Source organism: Caretta caretta, chromosome 4 (genome assembly GCF_965140235.1).
Source record: "Caretta caretta isolate rCarCar2 chromosome 4, rCarCar1.hap1, whole genome shotgun sequence".
Taxonomy (NCBI): Eukaryota; Metazoa; Chordata; order Testudines; family Cheloniidae; genus Caretta; species Caretta caretta.
In genome coordinates, this window is record NC_134209.1 from 68346703 (window position 1) to 68365402 (window position 18700).

The 18700-nt window shown below is 40.8% G+C and overlaps 1 protein-coding gene across 8 annotated transcripts in view; it reads right to left on the reverse strand.

Moving 5' to 3' along the window:
- Nucleotides 1-18700, reverse strand: part of LRBA (LPS responsive beige-like anchor protein) — a 558473-nt gene that overhangs the window by 287050 nt on the left and 252723 nt on the right. The gene's annotated exons all lie outside the window — the stretch shown is intronic.

Genomic DNA, 18700 nt, shown 5'->3' on the forward strand with positions numbered 1-18700 from the left:
TGAATCTAATTACCCTGTAAGATATCTACCATCCTGATTTTACAGGGGGGATTTCTTTATTTCTATTTACTTCTATTTTTTATTAAAAGTCTTCTTGTAAAAAACTGAATGCTTTTTCATTGTTCTCAGATCCAAGGGTTTGGGTCTGTGGTCACCTATGCAAATTGGTGAGGCTTTTTATCCAACATTTCCCAGGAAAGGGGGGGTGCAAGTGTTGGGAGGATTGTTCATTGTTCTTAAGATCCAAGGGTCTGGGTCTGTAGTCACCTAGGCAAATTGGTGAGGCTTTTTACCAAACCTTGTCCAGGAAGTGGGGTGCAGGGTTTTGGGAAGTATTTTGGGGGGAAAGACGCGTCCAAACAGCTCTTCCCCAGTAACCAGTATTAGTTTGGTGGTGGTAGCGGCCAGTCCAAGGACAACGGGGGGAATATTTTGTACCTTGGGGAAGTTTTGACCTAAGCTGGTAAAGATAAGCTTAGGAGGTTTTTCATGCAGGTCCCCACATCTGTACCCTAGAGTTCAGAGTGGGGGAGGAACCTTGACAGTTGCCATGACACTTCCCGTTTATAAAACCTGTTTTCAATTGCTTATAACTCTCCCTACTTTAACCGTTTGGGCTGAAATTTCCATGCAGGGTGTCTGCCTCAGGCTGAATTTTCCGGGCTATTTCTGAGAAAAAGGCTAGGTAGGGAAAAAGACATTTATGCCCACGTTAAAAAATTCTGGAGACCTTTTATTTGAAAAATTCTAGTGCTTTTATGGACTTGAACTTTGGCAAGCAGTGGCCCTTGTCAGGGATGTGCCTTTTACCGTCCCTGTGAAAATCTGCCCCAATATGGCCAAATCATAAGCCTTTGAAAAATCTCAGTCCGCACAAACTCAGTAGGGACTTCTTATATTTTTAGAGCTGAATTCCTGGAATATTCCATCTTGCTAAGCATGCTCCAACTCAGGACTGAGCAGGACTTTCAGTGCAATTATAACTCTGAGCTGCTCATGGCTGTGCCAGATCTGGACACCTCAACTGAACATAGGGAGCTCATCTCTCCTCTACTTTCCGCTGGGCCCAGTCAACAGGGGGCCAGAAGCTGCCCAATTCAAATGAAGAAGGAACAGGAGTCAGACCTGTAGGGTGAATGGGGGGGGTAGTAGACTGGAACAAGGAACCTTGTGGGAGGGGAAGAAGCGATTAACACTGGAGATGTTAGAGATTGGGGCTGGGAGGGCAAGGAGACTTGAACTGGGAGCCAGAAGGAAAAGTCATACCTCATGGGCTGAGAAACATTGCTCTAGAGGGACTATCTTACAATATCATCAATACAAGTACATAATCATGAAGTACTTAGTCAACACTTAAACAACAATTTGCCAAATACTTTAACATAATTAAACAATACTGTGGTCTTCTCTCACTATAGTTAATATTGCTTTTAGGGCTGTTCAACACAGAGAATTTGTACTGGTATAACTATTTTAGTTAGGAGGTAATTTTCTATCAAATAGCATCAACTAGTTGGTTCTTTAATCTAAAAACAATTACAGAAGGAGTTAAACATGTGTGGGACTTTATATGTCCCCCCATTTCCCTCCTTCCGATTTTCCAGTTTTCACCAAAATCAACAGGATTCTGCTCACTGATGTCTACAACGTTCTGTGAAATTTTGGAATCGATCAGATACAACACTCAAAAGTTAGTGTTACAGACAAACAGAGAAATGCCATAAAGTTGAACATAAAGCCTTGCTTTGCTCAGCCAATGAAACAAATGGCCCACTTCATAATCTCCTCCAGCAATTTCACATATGCTGAAACAAAGGTGGATAGTTCAGGCACTGTGGGACACCATAAACAAGATCCCTCATAGCAAGAGCAATTGCCCAACACAAACTTCTGGAATTGCTCCATGAGAAAACAGAAAAGCTACCATAAAGCAACTCTGGCCCCTCCTGCCACATCCACAGTTAAATCAGCAAGTTGTTTCCAACAGTATCAAAGATCCCAAAAGAGGAAGAGCTTTTATCAGTTATGTAAAACAAAAATCTCTGAGTACTGGAAGACTGCATTATAATCTAGTTACCAGTGTTGAACAAGCAGATCAGAGTATTGAGACTTATAAAATAAGTCACAGATAAGCATTCGATATAACGTAGTACAGTATACTTCACAGCTTGTGTAGGCCAAATTTATTGCACACACCAGGGCTCCATTTCCCCCACCATCCCACACAAGCTCCCTGCCACTCTCCCATCCTCCTCTATTTCAGGGACTCTATAGCTTCTAATTCCTCCCAATCTGGCCCCTACCAGGGGATCTGTTTGTCCTCTTCTCTCCCCATGGCAGGGGCTCTGTGTGCACCCCTATTTCCCCCAAGCACCTTTTTCTTTTACTGGCTCTCAGAATCTCCCTCCACCAGGGATTCTGTGTTCCCTCCATTCCCCACTTCCTCCATTCTCATCCCTGTGTGAACACTCATTATTCCTTTCTCCCCATGCTAGGTGCTCTGTCTCCTCTCCATACTCCCATTTTCACTGCCCTCCTATGATAGGGGCTATGTGCCTCCTCTTTTCCCCCATACCACAGTCCCCCACTCTTCTCCTCCCCAACTAGCAGTTCTGTGTGCCCCATTTCCCCCATGCCAGGGTCTCTGTGCATGCCTTCATTTCCATCTCCCAGCACCCAATGCCCTCTTCCCTGCAACACCATTATTCTTCTTTCCTTCTGAGTGAGAAGTCATTCAAGGTGTCAACATATTAAACTATTGGAAGGCTGAGCAGAAGTCAGTGGGATATTTTTATGCTCAGAGGCATTAATGGGTGCCATCAACCAGTGGTTTCACAATTGCAGGGGATGCTTGAAGCAGTGGCTAGAATCCTTTTCATGGTTCTAAGGAAAAGGAGGAGTGAAAGCTGTAGAATAAGGACAATGGACTTAAACACAGACTGTAACAAACTTAGGGCTTGTACACACACCACTTAAATCAGTATATCTTATGTCGCTCAGGGGGTGAATAAGCCATCCCCCAAGCGACGTAAGTTACACTGACCTAAGCACCAGTATGGACAGCACTATGTTTGCAGGAGAGTTTCTTCCACCAACATAGCTACTGCCGCTTGCGGAAGTGGTTTTATTATGCCAATGGGAGAGCTCTCTCCTGTTGGCCTAGAGTGTCTTCACCAGATGCGCTGCAGTGGTACAGCTGCATCAGTACAGCTGTGCTGCTGTAGCACTTCTAGTGTAGACTAGCCCTTAGAGAACTAGCAGGTAAGGTCCCATGGGAAGAAAACCTAAAGCGATAAAAGGAGTACAGGACAGCTGGCAACTTCTCAAAGAGACAATATTAAATGCACAACTGCCAACTGATGCAAAGAAAAGATAGGAAGACTAGTAAGAGGCCAAAATGGCTCCATCAGGAGCTCTTTAATTATCTGATTATCAAAAAAGAATCCTATAAAAAATGGAAACACTGATGAATTGCTAAGGAGGAGTACAACAGAGCAGCAGAACCACAGAGACAAAATCAGAAAGGCTAAGGCACAAAATGAGTTATACCTAGCAAGGGACAGAAAAGGCAGTAAGAAGAGATTCTTTAAATCTATTAGGACCAAGAGAAAGATGATGGAAAGCATAGGTACCCTACTTCATGGGAAGGAGAGCTAATAAGAGGAGACATAAAGAAAGCAGAAGTGTTTAATGCCTATTTTGCTTCAGTTTTCACTAAAAGGACTGGTGACCAGATACACAACACAATTAATATTAACGACAGTCAAAGAGGGAAAGAACAGATTAAAGAATATTTAGATAAAACAGATGTATTGAAATTGGCAGGATCTGATGAAATGCATCCTAGGGTACTAAAGGAACTGCTAAAGCAATCTTGGAATCTTTAGCAATTATCTTTGAGAACTCATGGAGGACAGGTGAGGTCCCACAGGACAGGAAAAGGGCAAACAATACCTATTTTTAAAAAGGGGAACAAAGAGGACCCAGGAATTATAGACCAGTCAGTGTAACTTCAACAGCAGGCAAGATACAACAAAATTTTTAAACAATCATTTTGTAAGCACCTAGAGGATAACAGGGTTATAAGCAATGGCCTGCATGGATTTGTCCAGAACAAATCATGCCAAACAAACCTAATTTCCTTCTTTGACAGGGCTACTGGTCTAGCTGATGCAGGGAAGCAGTAGCTGTGATATATCTTGATCTGCATAAGGCTTTTGACACAGTCCCACATGACATTCTCCTAAACAAACAAAGTGGTCTAGCTGAAATTACTATAAGGTGGGTGCATAACTGATTGAAAGATGGTACTCAGACAGCAGTTATCAATGGGTCATTGTCAAACAGAGGATGTATATAGTGGGTCCCACAGGAGTCAGTCCTGCGACCAGCTCTAGTCAATTAATTACTTGGGAAATGGAGCAGATAGCATGCTTATAAAATTTGCAGTTAACATCAAGTTGGTAGGAACTGTAAGCACTTTGGAGGCCAGGCTTAAAATTCAGAATGACCATGACAAATTGGAAAATTGGTCTGAAATCAACAACATGAAATTCAAGCACAAGTGCAAAGTATTTAATTTAGAAAGGAAAAATCAAATCCACAGCCACAAAATGGGAAATAACTGGCTAGGTGGTAGGCCTGCTGAAAAGGATCTGGGGGATTTATCATCATCTTCATCATGTTCCCATTATGCCTCTGACATTTAGGGCAGCGACGAAGCTCCTTCAAGTCATGTCTGTTTCTGGCAAGTCTTTCAATGTTTCCCCAGCTGTGCCCCAGATTTTTCAGCTCAGCTTCCACAGCTCTTCACTATGTTGTTTTCGGGTGGCCTTGTTTCGCTTGCCTTCCAGTGTCCATCTTCTTGCATTCTGATGATGGAATCAGTTTCCATCCAAAGCACATGGCCATTTATACATGGGGGATTTATAGTGGATTACAAATTGAATACGTCTCAACCGTGAGATGCAATTGCAAAAAAGACTAGTGTCATTCTGGACTGTATTAACAGCAGTGTCCTATATAAGACATGGGAAGTAATTGTTCCTCTTTACTCAGCACTGGTAAGGCCTCAGCTTGAGTACTCTGTCCAATTCTGGGCACCACACTTTAGAAAAGATGCGGGCAAACTGGAAAGAGTACAGAGTAGAGCAGGGGTGGTCAAACTACGGCCCGCAGGACAGATCCGGCCCTTCAGGGCTTTGGATCCGGCCCGCAGCATTGCCCCCCATGGTGCTGCAGGCCTCGTGCCACTCTCAGAAGCAGCCTGCACCCCTATGCACCCCAATTCCCTGCCCTGAGCCCCCATCGCATCCTGCACCCCTCCTGCACCCCAACCCCCTTTCCTGAGCTCCCTCAGACACCTCACACCCCTCCTCTGCCCCAATCCCTTGCCCTGAGCCCATTCCTGCACCCCGCACCACCTCCTGCACCCTGCACTCCCTCCCACACCCCAACCCCATGCCCTGGCCCTGCATACAATTTCCCCACCCAGATGTGGCCTCGGCCCAAAAAGTTTGCCGACCCCTGGAGTAGAGTAACAAAAATGACAAATGGTTTAGAAAACCGGTCATAACAGGAAAGGTTAAAAACTGGGCACATTTAGTCTCGAAAAAAGATGATCGAGTGGAGATCTGATAATAACCTTCAAATATGTTAATGGTTGTTATAAAGAGGACTATGATCAATTGTTCTCCATGTCCACTGAAGGTAGGACAAGAAGTAATCGTCTTATTTCTGTAGCAAGGGAGATTTAGGTTAGATATTACAAAAAGCCTTGTAACTATAAGGGTAGTTAAATTCTGAAACAGGCTTCCAAGGGAGGCAGTGGAAACCCCTGAAGTTTTTAAGAATAGGTTGGACTAACACCTATCACGGACGGTCTAGGTTTACTTGGTCCTGCCTCAGTAGAGGCACCTGGACTTGATGACCTCTCAAGGTCCCTTCAAGCCCTACATTTCTATGATTCTACAAATTCAAAGGCACTAATGACAGCAGATGTCATTTTGACCACTAGCTTACATCACCCCACCCCGCAAATTTAGTTTACAGTTCTATTTCTCTTGACTGTGCACCTGAATACCCACATCCCTTCAAATAGAGACTCTGGAATAGCCCTTCAGACATTCTCATACAACAGCAGTTTTTTTACATTAAAAAAAAGTATCTGAGTTAAAATTGACCAAGTGGCATGAACTGATTAAAAATAAATCACTGATATAATCTAATAAGGGTATTTGCATATACTGCAACCAGTAATTTATAGTGGCTCAGTTCTGCTCCATTCCCTTCCTGGTACTCTCCCTTTTACTGTTTATGTAATAAAGCAACTTGTACTATCATCAGTTCTGTTCATCTTTAACAAAAAGTTAGTAATAAACTAAGTCTGGACACTCTTCGATGCACTCTCACAATACAAAAATTATTTTCTTCATAAGTCATAATGTACTTTCAAGATTGCCTTTTAGGGTATAAGTTACCTTGGTCTGGGCTGTAGGTACAATTGCTGAGCTTTAATGTGTGGGTTTTTTTTTTTTTTTACTGAAACAACCCCCTGGCTAATACTTGATGGTATATTTTAGCATACAATAAAAAGAGGGATTTTTATTTGCCAGTACTTACTTGCTCCCTTGTTTATAGATTTTACATTTTTTCCTTTTTTTGATCAACAAAATAGGAGTAACAACCTAATCCCTAAAACACTTTTCAAATGGCACTGTCTTCACATCTCATAATTAAATCAATAAATTTTCACATCCCAGTGTTTACTTTCCCTGTGGAAAGAATTATAGCACAAGAACTGGTTACAGTCATTATACTCCTAATGTGGCAAATACTATGGAGTCAGTTAGAGTAAACTCTACAGGGTTACAAGGTCAAAATGAAAGACTGCATAATTTATCAGATCAGGCAAATCATTTTGAAAGTACAGAGTTAAGTGCGGCATTAGCCTGAGATTACTGCCTTTCATGAATAAAGGTTAATATCAGTGTTTATTCAGTTATACAGTACATGGCATGTACTATATAAACTTCATTCGTTTAAAGAAATCCCTCCTGACGCTGTCACAGTTAAAATACTGGAACTAAGCTAATGCACAATGTTGTCTTAGGATAATATCTTAAAGCAATCTAGTATTGTTATTCTAAAATATCAAGTCCTACATTGCCAAAATTGCATCAGATGACACCATCTCAGTCAGTCAAGAGAAAAAAAAAAAGTTACTAACCTTTTGTAACTGTTGTTCTTTGAGCTGCGTTCCTCATGTCCAGTCCATGCTAGGTGTGTGCACGCTGCGTGCACTGTTGCGCAAGATTTTTCCCTTAGTGGTATCCATAGGGCTGGCTCTAGCACCCTCTGGAGTCACACACTTATGCACCAGTATAAGGGGCGGCACCAAACCCACATCCTCTCAGTTCCTTCTTGCTGGTAACTCCAACATAGAGGTAGGAGGGCTGGTCATGGAATGGACATGAGCAACAAATCTCAAAGAACAACAGTTATGAAAGGTTGGTAACCATTTTTTCTTCTTCAAGTGCTTGCTCATATCCATTCCATGCTAGGTGACTCACAAGCAGTACCCTCAAAGGTGGTGAGACAGGGTGTTGGGCAAAGAACGACTGACTCAGCCCTCTGTCACGCCAGCCCCTATTATGGGAAGCAAATTGGAACTGGATAGAAAATCCTGCACCTAATTGTTGAATGGGAGACACCTACCTGCCCAATTAGCCTGGGCTATATAAAGGCTGCAGGGAAGGAAACCAGGGGGGAGAAGAGTGGAGGGGAGAGGAAGCAGAGTGATAGCCCTTCCTTCTGTGGAGCAGACACAAGAAAACAAGCAGTGTATGGTGAAAAGGTGGTGGGAGCACAACCTGTAAAGAAAAAGCACCAGTGGTTACTGAACCCCAGAGTCCCCAAGTGACTTTATCAGCACAGCAGGGGCAGGAGCCAAGAGGGCCCTGCTGTGAACTGCGACAGGTGGGCTTGGAGTTCATGGATGTGCTACTGCAACACTACTCTTCCAAAACTGGCGTCATCACAGGTCTGTTGGGTGATGGCGTAGTGGGACATAAAGGCATGCACAGATGGCCAGGTTGCAGGCCTGCAGATGTCCCGGTTAAGTACCAGTGCAAGGAATGCTGCTGACGAAGCTTGGGCTCTTGCGGAGTGAGCGGTTGCGATGGCTGGAAGCAGAAAATTTGTCTGCTCGTAGCAAGCTCGGATATAGGCAATTATCCAGGACAAGATTCTTTGTGATGACACAGGTAGCTTTTTCATCCTTTCCACTACTGCTACAAAGAGTTGCATGGACTTGCAGAAGGGCTTAGGTCTTTCAATATAAAAGACAAGGGCCCACCTAACATCCAACATATGAAGCTGATGTTCCTCAGAGGTCTTTGGGGGTTTTGGGAAGAAGACAGGTAGAAAAATGACCTGGTTGTTGTGAAATTGCAACACTACCTTTTGGCACAGAATTTTCAATTTTTTGGTGCTGAATGCCCAATTTCTCATTCAAACCCATCCTTCACAGTGGGATGTAGCTAGCAAGTAATCATCATGCCTCTCTGAATATTCTTCCTGGAATTATCATGCATCTCTGCATATTCTTCCTAGACAAATTCAATTCTATATCATGATTGACAGTCCACTTGTAAGGATTTCTAGTAAGCTTCTTGCAATTACATTTGAAGTGATAAACCTCGAACAAGCATTGTGGCTGTGCCATTTAGTGCTTTCAGTATACTTAATCAAGGCTCCAAGTACATCCAGTATATACCATGTCATCTCCTTTGAATAGACAGGTCTGGCATCTGGGGCCAAAACACAGCAATGCTATGCATTGCGACCAGGGGAAGGTGGAATGTTGAGTATCATTTTGTCCATGTGGAAAATATGTATTGCTCTTTGATGAGCAGAGCTCAGAGTTTGGACATTCTTCCTGTGGAAATTATGGCAATTAAAAAAAATCAAAGTAACTTTAAATAAGAGAAAATACAACGAAACTGAATTCACTGATTTGAAAGGCCAACCTGTTAGTGCCTTGAGGATGAGATTCTGGGTCCAAGTAGGGTATCTGTGAACTTGAGGAGACTTAGCCTGGGGCTGCCATGAAGAACATAGTATCATAGAATCATAGAATATAAGGGTTGGAAGGGACCCCAGAAGGTCATCTAGTCCAACCCCCTGCTCGAAGCAGGACCAATTCCCAGTTAAATCATCCCAGCCAGGGCTTTGTATGTCCAACATCATACTGTGTAGGTCACAGTCAGGGCTTACTGCTATGACATGTACTCTCAGCTAGAAGAGGTGTACACACCAGTTTCTAAATTATTCTGCAGAGACTAGAGCAACTGGTGAATTCAATTTCTAGTGGTTAGTCCCTCTATACTTACAGCAATTACTCTGAATCCATATCTAGCTATTAACTCATCTTTGATTTCTTCCTCAAAGTCGTAAGATCATCATCCTCTCAGGGCATCTTTAGACTGTAGTACTGACCTTCCAGCTGTGGTAACAGAATAGAAGGAAGCACATACAGGAGCAAACAGGGCCATTGCTGTGTCTGGGTATCTGTGTCCAGGGTATCTGATGTGTAGGCTCCTAGAGTAAAATCTCTTTTTGCTGCATGTTGCTGAGGTGAACATGTCCAGTAATCAAATGAGCATACTGTCCTGTCACATACCTCCTTGTTAAATCTCCACTCATTTTAGTCCATTCCTTTTCTGTTGAGTTAGTACACATTAGTTATTAGAATCCTAGTTACGTGTAATGCAGTCGCTGAGTTTAGATTTTATTCTGCCTAGTCAAAGGAGAGTTTAGCCTCCCTTAGTTTCCTGCTCTTGTTTTTCCCTTAGTTGTTGATGTGTGCTACTGAGGTGACTTTAGCCAACTGTATCAGCACAAAGCCCCTGCTCAGCACAGGCAACATTTCCAAAGTATTATTGTCCGGGGCTTAAGACAGCTGTGACTGTTCCTAGACATCACTTGTGATCAGAGAACTTGGCAGGAGTTGTCCAGCTGTGCACCCTACCCAGTCAGGCTATCCTCTGTAGCAACTGCTGTCCACTGTGGGGCTCGTACTAGTTTCCTTGTCAAGTGTTCTTTGGATTTTCACCAATCCAGGTCACTCCGTTTTCAAAGGAGTGATAATCTCTTGAATGTTAAAGGTCCCAATGAGCAACTCTCTCTGCAAATGCCTACTTAGAATCCGAGAAGATGAGAATCCTTGATTGTTCTCCTAGAGGGATCACAAACCATTCCAGTATCTTCTGGAAGATTATGTGGAGACTACCTCAGGAGGACTCAGGGTTGCTTTGACTTCTCTCCTCTCTTCTCCCCCGACCCCCAAGATGGAAGTGAATTCTTGTTTCTCTTATTCTTCTTGGTCAATTCGTTGGCTCTTGTCTTTGCCTGATATAGGGAGAGGAGACAATATCCCAGGATGTCTGCCAGAGCTCTGAGAATTGGAGTGGAAGGAACTGGCCCACAATGAGCCTTTCCATTCACCTGATCCTGCCTGTCCTTGACTGAGTAGCAGATGTGTGTTAGATCTGCTTTTTACTCCTCCACATCCTAACTTCCTATACTGCCCGGCTGAAGGGTAAGTGGGGGAAGAGGTGGAGTATCTCCATATAGCTGAGGCACGCATGGCCTTGTTTAGTTTGCTGGTTGGCAGGGGAGGAAGAGGACATGCTAGGGAAAGGAAGAAACAAGAACAGGAAAGAGAAGAAGAATACACTAAGTCCCAGAAGTCTTTTGAGGAAACCCTGAGGAAGAGCTCAGCATTGCTTCCAAAAGGTTGGTCCCTACAAACTGAACCAGAACTTCTTCTAGATTCAGTTCAGAACTGCCTTTGAAGACTGTAGTGGGTAAGATCCACCCACCAAATGATAAAGTTGGACATGCTCTCACATCAGAAGGATACTGTAATTCCACCTAATGATGAACATACCAATATTTTTCAAAGTTCACCTATTCCATTTGTTTGTTCTAATTATAGCTGCACATTTCTTTTGAACACATTACTTTGTAAGTGAAAGTAAGAACTACTGTCAATGAAAAAATCACTATTTACACATGACAGTTTTACAAGCTGTGATAAGCAACAGTCACTATTAATAGACTTTCTGACAAAGGAAGAAAAAAATGTTGTGTATGTTACAGATGTGTGGAAATCTAATGTTTTAAACAAGTATACTTTTCAAACTTATTATATGAGCCCACATTGGCTACATTAACACAGATAATCCTATTTTAGTTTTGTTCTTATTGATAGTAATAGTGAATTGGCTTAATACAGAAAAAGATTTGAATATATAAAAAGGAAAAAAAATACTCAAAATGAAAACAGGTAGAAACAAATTTAAAAAGGAATGAAGTAAGTGATATAACCAAATATTATAAAGTTGTCCCCAGCTGTTTTTCTGTGCAAATGCAAAAGGCTGGGGAAGACAGGGCACTAGAAACAGCATATCACTTCCCCTCACCATTTTATTCTTATTTCACTCCTCATTTAAGCGATTAATTTCTATGCAATTAATGCCACAGAAGGAAAGAATGACTGCAAAGAGGAGCAGTAGAAATAGTATTTGGGGTGAACATGGTGGTACCACAGCAAAAACAAGAGTGAACTATGACAATGATTTAGACATTGAAAAAAGTGTCAAAAAGAAAAGAGAGCGGCCTGGAGAGAATGGTCAGTCCCAAAAAGCTTTCTTATGCCCTTCAAAGCTAATGAAGGAAGGAAGGGGTGAAAAGGGAATATAATAAAAAAGCAGCATTGACAAAAGTTTCGGAGTTGGAGCAGACAGATGTACCAAAGACTCAGAAATAACCAAAGTTCAAAAGAAACCCAATGGGATTAAGGATCCAGGTCAAAAAGGGAAGAAGGGATTAAAGAAGAAACATGCCAGAAAGAAGGCATTTGCAAGGAGCAGCAACAGAATCAAGGAAAGAAATACATGCCCCTGAGCATCATTTCTTAGCTGCCTGAAAAGAAAACCAGCCTCATTCATGTGGGATTTCCTCTCATCAGATAAAAGTGACAGTAGCAGCGCAATCTGATTTTTGTATATAAAGGCACTCTATGATAACTATGCAAAAGAGAAACATCTGCTCAGCATGCAGCAGACCACCACTACTGTAGCAGGGAAAAGGCACAGTAAATGGAGAGAAGACACAAGTGTCGGTAACAGCCATTGCCACTGAGTGGATAGTCTGAATTTTCCCTTTCCTAATCACTACACCTCACCGGATGCAAGAGGCCTGGTCTGAAAAGCAAGAGGCCTGTAAGTAAAATGCACATCAAAACTTTTGCAGATATTATTTAATAGGACATCAAACTACAGTAGTAGTAATCCTACAGTCTACATGCTAAATGTAACAGAGATCTTAATATTTGCTCTGGAACATATGCAATGCACAGCTTCAAAGAAGAGGAAATAATTGAAGATCCTGCTTTACTAGCAAAGAGGTCCTGGGCAGTGTATAAACAATGCCGGTGTTTGAGTTTCTCAGAGATGAAAGGTTCAAGCTGAAAATCATATTTTTAATAAAATTCTTCACAACACTTACAACATGTACCTTAGCATATTACTGCAAACCTTAACACATTTGGGAAAGAATTTATTTTTCATTATTTACACTGTTTATTATCTACATTTCTCTCCACTCTAACAACTGGCACTTTTGTAGCTGGTGTTCCAAGGTATTTACGTTCCAGATATGCCAAACATTCGTATGCCACTTCATGCTTTGGCCACCATTCCAGAGGACATGCTTCCATACTGATGATGCTCGTTAAAAAAATAATGCATTGATTAAATTTGTGACTGAACTCCTTGCGGGAGAATTGTATGTCTTCTGTTCTGTTTTACCTGCATTCTGCCATATATTTCATGTCACAGCAGTCTAGGATGATGATCCAGCACATGTTCGTTTTAAGAACACTGTCACTGCAGATTTGACAAAATGCAAAGAAGGTACTAATGTGAGATTTCTAAAACTAGCTACAGCACTCAAACCAAGGTTTAAGAATCTGAAGTGCTGTCCAAAATCTGAGAGGCATGAGGTGTGGAGCATGCTTTCAGACGTCTGAAAAGAACAACACTCAGATGAGGAAACTACAGAACTCGAAACACCAAAAAAGAAAAATCAACCTTCTGATGGTGACATCTGACTCATGATGATGAAAGTGAACATGAGTCAGTCCGCTCTACTTTGGATCTTTATTGAACAGAATTGGTCATCAGCATGGACGCATGTCCTCTGGAATGGTTTTGAAGCATGAAGGGACATATGACTCTTTAGTGCATCTAGCATGTAAATATCTTGCAACGCTGGCTACAACACTGCCATGTGAACACCTGTTCTCACTTTCTGGTGACATTGTAAACAAGAAGTGGACAGCATTATCTCCTGCAAATGTAATCAAACTTGTTTGTCTGAGTGATTGGCTGAAGTAGGACTGTGTCGACTTGTAGGCTCTAAAGTTTTACATTGCTTTATTTTTGAAAGCAGTTATTTTTTGTACATAATTCAAATTTGTAAATTCAACTTTCATGATAAAGAGATTGCACGACAGTACTTGTAACGGGGGAATTGAAAAATACTATTTCTTTTGTTTTTTTACAGTATAATAAAAATAAATATAAAGTGAGCACTGTACACTTTGTATTGTGTTGTAATTGAAATCAATATATTTGAAAATGTAGAAAACATACAAAAATATTTAAATAAGGGGTATTCTATTATTGTTTAATTGTGTAATTAATCGCGATTAATCTTTTTAATTGTGCAACTAATCACAATTAATTTTTTTAATCGCTTGACAGTCCTAATTTATTTATATCCATTTATTGACTACATCTGGGCAGGGGAACTGGATTTTTCCATTTCTTGGGAAATTCCATTGTTCAAAAAAATTTCCATTCCAGAATGCAACAAACCCAAAATTTCCAAATTTCCAACAAAACAAAATTCTTAAAGTTTCTTTCAGGTTAATCAAAATATTTGGTTCTGATATTTTGATTTTTTATATAACATGAAATACATTTTGAAACAAAAAGTTTTGAAATCATCTTCTTCTTTGTATGGCTGATGTAAATGTAGAGCAACAACTATAATTTTACGTTCAGATGGCTAAGCCAGATAATTGCGTCTGGAATAGCACAGTGTATCGCTGTGATGCCTCTGTTGTATTTTTGAATCGGGCATTGAGTTGTTTTATGTTCTATAGTCTGTTCTGGATGACCAGAGTCACACAATGGAGAGTCTTTAATTTTCCATTTGTGCAGCAACTATCTGCATCTGCCATAGTTTGTGCGGATGCGGTTTAGGGTTGCCCAGGAGCTTTGTGGAAGATTGAAGCCAGGGATCTTCTATGTCAGGTCTTTTATGGGCTGTTTATTTGTAAGTTCTTGTAAACTCCATTCGGCTTTCCAAGCTTCATCACGGTTGAAGTTGCATTGTTGAAGATTAAATGTATGGGTCCAAAAGGGCTTATGCAACTTCAAGCCATGGTGAGGGACCTTGTTAAGGTCCTAGTGAATGGGAAGATGTTCATTTTCCACAATCCTCTGATAGTCACAAATAATTGCATCCTTATGGCAAATGGATGGGGGAACGATGTGCAACAGCACTGGCGGCCAAGGTGTTGGGGTTGACTTGAGGCGTCCAATGATGCACCACATTGCAGTGTTCAGTTAGACATTAACAAGTTAAGTATGGCTACTTCTCGGTGCACAGTATTCGGCTATGAAGTATGTTTGAAAATGTAATGAAATGAAAAATCAAAACATTATGTTCCAAAAATGTCACACCAAGATGGTTCATTATTATTGACACATTTTGTGTCTTTTTCAAAATGATTAGATTAGAGCAATCATCATATATTTTAATTATGAAATCCATTGCTATCCTCTCACAGGGTGAGGACAACATAGACTTCTGCAGACAGATTCTCACAAATAAAATGAACTTAGTGATTACTGAAAAGGAGAAGACCCTCCTCCACTGACATTAAGTGACAGATGAAGAACAACATAAGAAAACCTGAAAATGTCTTAATCCAGTCAGGACTAAACTGTTCTCAACACAATTTTTACAAAATTTCCCCACGTGGCACATTCTTCTTTACCTTCTGTAGAGTTCCTTGAGACTCCCTCTGAATTAGTTTTTATAAATATGAAAAACATGGCATACATATACCAGTTCAAAATAGAATTGTCCTAAGAGCAGGTGTGATATCATCTCATGAAAAAATAACATGGACTTTTGTTTTCACTGGCAGATAGAGAATGTAGGAAACACTTACCAGATTTGTTGTGTGGGTGCAAAGAGGGCGTGTTACATGTCTGACCCACTTGTTTACTCATTGTTTTTAGTGCTGCTGAAGCTACTGTAACTGTAGAACTTGTCTATATACCACCACCAACACAAAGTGGTAGATACATTTATGAAAAAGTTACTCAAATTATTTTTCTCAAAGAGATCAAGAGCCATAACAGACTAGTGAGAAAGAGATGGAAATCAAATTTGCTTTTTGTAGAAGCCCAAATCTAGCATTTCAGTATATCTAGTGCCATCAGCCATTTATTTTTTTTCCACTTCACTTATGTTACACTTAGAAGGATATGGCCTATTGCCAGGGTGGCCAACCTGTGGGCTCTGGAGCCACATGCGGCTCTTCAGAAGTTAATATGCAGCTCCTTGTAGAGGCACCAACTCCAGGGTTGGAGCAACAGATGCCAACTTATCCAATGTGCCAGGGGGTGCTCACTGCTCAACCCTTGGCTCTGCCACAGGCCCTTCCCACCCCCTCCTCTGAACCTGCAGTGCCCTTGCTCCTCCCTCCTTCCCTCCAGAGTCTCCTGCATGACACGAAACAGCTGACTGGGAAGTGTGGGGAGGGAGGGGGAGGCACTGATCGGTGGGGCTGCTGGTGGGTGGGAGGCGCTGGGAAGAGTGGGGCGCTGTTGGGGGGCTGCTGATGTATTACTGTGGCTCTTTGGCAATGTACATTGGTAAATTCTGGCTCCATCTCAGGCTCAGGTTGGCCACCCCTGGCCTATTGCATTAATTACCATTATATTTAATTACTTTGTTCTTGGTTTCAAGAGCTCTCGGCATCGAGCATCAAGAAGGTTATGAGTTTATGAGTTTTTTAAAATTTTGCTTTCACTATAACAGCTACATTTCTATCAGTTGACCCTTTTATATTGTTTACAGTTCTATTTGTAGGTGTACTGTCTGCTAAAGAGAACAAAACCAAAAGAGTAGCTACCCACAGTTTGATCTCCCTCTGCCATTGGACTCACCCTACTGCATTTTTACTGCTTTGAATGCAGCGATTTTCGGAACTAATCAAGCTTCACTTATTCTGTCTGTAAGATCACTTTTCCATAATTTCTTTATACATGTTTAATAAAACAAACAAACACCATGAGGTGGTTTCTGAACTACACAGTGTTATATAGCTTAAGTGCTACCATGGTTGCTACTAGCCTTTACCCTGTTCCATTACATTTCTTTACCCTACTGAAGTACACAGTAAACTATTACACATACATCCATTTGCATTAACTGTGCCAACTTTATGTTCTACAATGAATGTAATTTTACAGCTTCGCCTAGCTCCATGAATTTGGACAGATTTTATTAATATGATTTTTACGAGGACCATTTTCATACTGACACCATTAGTGAATCCTTCTGCAATTTAAAATATTTTCAACAATTCTTTATTTCAATCATGCAGAACCAGAGAAGGATTTCCTATGTCTATTTACCACAAACATGACAATGGATGAGGTAGCCTGGTTTACTGGGAATTCATAGGAAAGTATACACTGCACTCAGCTTCATGAATATGTTGAAAATAGAATCTTGCTAAATACATTACTAATTGTTACAGTTTTGTCCAAACTCAGACCAAGACCCAACTGAGATAAAAGCAAAGCTTCATTACCCCCACAACAATGAAGATTTACACTCAATGCTACTATTGTTGCTTCTTGCAGCTTTTTCAGTTTATTGGAAGCCAAAAGGAAAATACATCTAACACTAATACAGCTAACTAATCAATGCTATAATCCTTCCAAAAAATCATTAGGACTGAAGGAAAAGCTAAAGGAAAAAATGACATGTCTGTTATTACTGTGACTAAATAGGATTATCCAATCCTCATGAGAAAAAGTTATTAATTAAATGAGGGTCTGAATACTAAGAAAATTCGTGGGAAGAGAAATGCAAATGGCTTCCTAATTATCTACAGCCTATTAACATGCAATTCTGATTACTAGCAATTAAAATCCCCTTAAATTTTATGACAAAAGTTCAGTGCAATGTTGAAAATTATATGCTAATTATTGCACTGTAATGCACATGCTTAGTGTGTATTCTGACTACAAACTCAGTAAATAACCAAGTATTACACACACACACAAACTTGAAATCCAACTTAAAATGCAACATGCTGATTTCATATTGCAAGACTTCTTATAATGTTCATTACATACTAAATATTTCTATAAGAGGTAGGGGCTGTTAATGTTTGCCTAATACAAGGTTATCAGCACATATTAAAAACAGGCAAAGCAAAGTCTAAATAGTACTAAATGCATCAGTATTTAAATTGTACATATTTTAAAATATTTACTGAACAGCTGAAAACTGTATTTTAAAAGAAACACCTACAAGCTTATAAATGTCCATTCTTGGACAAAATAACCTCTTCTTCTCAAGTAAATATATTTTTGTTTGTCTAAGGGAATCCAAGATGCTTGGAATTTGTGAACCCTTATTTTAAATGAGACAGTATTAATTTGATCTCTGCCTACATTTTGAGCCAGTCACATAGAAGGAGCATGAGCAGTGGTTTGAGCATAGGATTAGGAATCAGGATTCTATTCTCATCTGTCACTGAATATTGCGAACTTGGACAAGACATTTAAGCATGTTCCCTCGTTTCTCATCTGTAAAACAGGGTTAATGTTTACGTCATGGGGTATTACCAGGATTAAATAATGTTTGGAAAACATTTGTGATCCTCAAGATGAAATATACTAAGTACAAAGTTTCATTATTGTTTCAAATCAATAGTCCATCTATTCACAGGCAGACTACCCTCAACAAAGGCTGGCTAGTTAACTGAAGAGGAAGTGCCAATATGGATCACAAGGGGGATAGCTGCGCTGTTTGTTGTCATATCCTTCCTCCACCTGGAGTGCCACACCTGAGCACATTGGGGGTGGGGGGAGGAGGAAGCATCAGGTAGTCACTGCTGACCACTAGCTCCCTCTAATATTGATGTTTTTGTTTTCTTAGTAATGTGATGGCGGCTCTTGAGGGAGCTGCACTCAGCAGCATAGAAGACAGAGAAATCTATGGGTAGAGCAGCGGCTTAATACTTTACAAGGCTGAACCTTTAGGGGAAGAGGCAGGTGCACATACAGAAGATGGGGCATGAGACCATGGGAAAGAAAAGAAAAGCACAGAAAGAGTGGGAGAAGGTGTGGAAGGAGAGAAAAATGGGGAAGAACAATGTAGTGAAAAACTGAAAAGTCAAGGAAAGAGGATATTTTGAAATAGGGAGAAAAGAAATAGAGGAGGTACACTCAGGACCAGGGAGGGCATATCTGCATACATTAGGAAACAGAAATGCTTGAGATTTCCATTTTGGCTATTAGTGCCATCCCCTACC